Source organism: Nycticebus coucang, chromosome 16 (genome assembly GCF_027406575.1).
Source record: "Nycticebus coucang isolate mNycCou1 chromosome 16, mNycCou1.pri, whole genome shotgun sequence".
In the NCBI taxonomy this organism is placed as follows: Eukaryota; Metazoa; Chordata; class Mammalia; order Primates; family Lorisidae; genus Nycticebus; species Nycticebus coucang.
In genome coordinates this window covers 43,825,199-43,828,310 of record NC_069795.1, presented here as the reverse complement: position 1 = coordinate 43,828,310, position 3,112 = coordinate 43,825,199, and the positions used below count along the sequence as shown (strand labels likewise).

Genomic DNA, 3,112 nt, shown 5'->3' with positions numbered 1-3,112 from the left:
ACAGGGTATAAGTGCTCCCCTTTCTTTATGTTCTTGCCAGTATTCATTATTGCTGTGTTTTGGATAAAAACCATTTTAACAGGGATAAGATGATATCTCAAAGAATATACATTATTGAGTATGCTATCTTTCAGCATATACAAAAGTCAAATCAAAACAAATTAAAGACTTACATCTAAGATATGAAGTTATGAACCTACTAGAATAAAACACTGAGTAAAACTTTAGGACACTGGTCTGGGAACAGATTTCTTGAGTAAGACCTCAAAACCACAGGCAACCAAAGCAAAAATTGGCAAACGGTGTCACATTAAGCGAAAAGCTTCTGCACTCCAAAAGAAACAATCAACAAAGTGAAGAGACAACCCATAGAATAGGAGAAAGCATCTGCAAATTAATTATCTGACTAGGGATAAGTAAAATACATAATATATATAAAGAGCTCAAATACCTCAATAGGAAAAAGGCAAATAACTTGATTTAAATTAATTTTAAAAATGGGCAAAAGATCCAAATAGACATTTCTCAAAATAGACAGATGGCCACCGGTTACATTAAAAAGTGCTTAAATTACTATGTAAATTTTATTTTTTACAAAATATGGAATGCTTCATGAATTTGCAAGTCATCCTTATGCAGGAGCCATGCTAATTTTCTCCTGTATCTTTCCAACTCCAGTATATGTGCTGCCAAAATTAGCACCACTATGTCAATTTTAAATGGTAAATTTCCTGTGGATGAACTAGTTTTGTTCATCACTGTGTATTGGCTTACAGTAGCTTGCATTGGGGCCTTTTAATCAGAACAAAAATAATAAATAGCAGTAATTCACTTAAGAAGTAGGCTCTAGTAGAGAATGGTTATTTAAGAAGGCTTTGATCACTGTTTTGATCACTGTTCACTTCAGAGAAGACAGAAGTATTAATACACAGAGAATTTGGAAGAGTCAGAAAGTAACTAAATCCTAAAAAAGACTACTAAGGAATGTAGTAAAGCTCCTTTCCTTTTTTTTTTTTTTTTTTTTTTTGAGACAGAGTCTCAAGCTGTCGCCCTGGGTAGAGTGCTGTGGCATCACAACTCACAGCAACCTCAAACTCTTGGGCTTAAGCAATTCTCTTGCCTCAGCTTCCCAAGTAGCTGGGACTACAGGCAGGAAAGTAGTAGAGTTTCTTTTCATAAAAACTTTTAAGGCTAGAGTAGAAATTTCCCTTTCATATCTCTGAGCTGCATAGTTTTTTGATTCTGAGATATCTGTGATATTCACTTTTTTATTTATTTTTCCATAATAAAAATTTATTCTTACATAAATTTTTGAACCATAACAGAACCATAACACTTTTTCATTTATTTTTCCATAATAAAAATTTATTCTTACATAAATCTACGGATTTTGAACCATAACAGAAGAGACCCATCTGGCACCTAAAAGGAAGACATGAGGCAGCATGCGGGCAGCTCCCCGCAGTGGAGGCCTGCTGTTACCAGCTCTGCTCAATGTATATGGAGATGGCAATTTCCTCTGGAAGTTCTGCCACATTCACTTCAAACCGGTCCTGAACATCAGTGAAGATTTTGGCATCATTCTCACTGAACCCAAAGTGATGGCCAGGCCTTTGATGCCAAAGTGACCAGTGAAGTTAGGTGCATGTTATAAAGACGATGTTGATTCACTCAATGTCCATCCCCCAGCCAAACAGATTGGTGGCCACCAGGAAATCCTTGAACTGCTAGAAATCCTTGAACTGTGATAGAGTAACAGGCTGTCCTCCTAGGCCATGCCCTAGTGGATGGCTGGCTGTAAAGTTCTGCTCCCAGAGGTGCTAGGGCAAGGCCATGCAGCACAGCCCCAACTTGATGAAGATGACCACCTGGTTAAGCTCTAGCTTTACCAGAAGATCAAAAAGCGTGTGATTCTTCTAGCTGTCCTTGAGCTTGACTTAGTACAGCTGCAGTCCATGCAGCTGAGCTTGACCTCCTCATCAAAAATTCCCTCCATTGGCTCATCCTGCATGAACTTCCTGCTGGGCGGATCTCCTCACTCAGGGTGGTACTGAACATCATGCTCTGCTTCTCATGGGGTGCCAGGTGTAAGATCTGCATGTCCTGCCACTGGTTCAGCTGCTCCAGCATCTTTTCACACTCATCTAGCCCGGAAGTTCTTCGTGTTCTCCAGATTTAGACTCCTGTTCTGCACAAGGGCCAGGATCAGACCCAGGGGCCCCACCACGAAATGGATTCTTCTTCAACACTTCATCCCTTCTAGTGGAGAGGCCACCAAAGAACACAGACATCTTGAAAATGAGAATGTATTTGAAGAAACACTCATACTCCTTGCTGATCTGGAAGGCCAGCTCCCTTGGATGGCTTGTAATTAGGACTGTCGCCTATCACTTGACAGCTTGATCTGCTGCAGGGTGCCAGAACGAAGACCACTATCATGTTCATTCTGGACCTGGTCTGGCACAGGACATGGATGTCCAGGATGGCCTGAAGAATGTACTTGTGCCAGACCTCAAATGGATGTTCAAAGTCACAGTCCACAATTGCTCTAAGGAGCTCTAGCTTCAGCAGAAAGTCCCCAGAGCCAGAGCCATGGAAACATAGGATCCATTGACATCTTTTTTTGGGGGGTTGAGGGGTGGGGTGGGGGAACAGAGTCTCACTTTCTTGCCAACAGTAGAGTCCTATGATGTCATAGCTCACAGAAACCTCAAATTCTTGGGCTCAAGCAATCCTCTTGCCTCAGCCTCCCAAGTGACTAGGACTACAGATCCCTGCCACAGTGCCTGCTCCCTACCTTGATTTCTTTCTTAAGGGGGAGCTGGAGTCCTCTCTGGAGGAGCCTGAAGCTGGCTCTTTGTCTTCTCATAATCCAAAATATCATTTTCTACATCTTGTGCTGCCATGGTATTAAGAACAGAGGAGAAAAAGGCCCTGGTTTCCCATTTGCCTCTGCATGCTGAGAGGAAAGGTGCCCAACTCTGTCTAGTTCTCTGCCATGGCCTCAATACCTGTGATATTTATTGCTTGAAGATGATCTGAGCTGTTTCCATCTACTGCATTTAACAAAAACGCCTCATGTATGCTACTTTGCATATTAATTAATAGACTA

At 41.4% G+C, this 3,112-nt stretch overlaps 1 non-coding gene across 1 annotated transcript; it reads right to left on the bottom strand.

Moving 5' to 3' along the window:
- Window positions 1-594: 594 nt before the first annotated feature.
- Window positions 595-702, bottom strand: LOC128568233 (U6 spliceosomal RNA). Its single transcript, XR_008375054.1, has one exon. It is a non-coding gene; the product is annotated as a U6 spliceosomal RNA (small nuclear RNA).
- Between the last annotated feature and the right edge of the window lie 2,410 nt (window positions 703-3,112).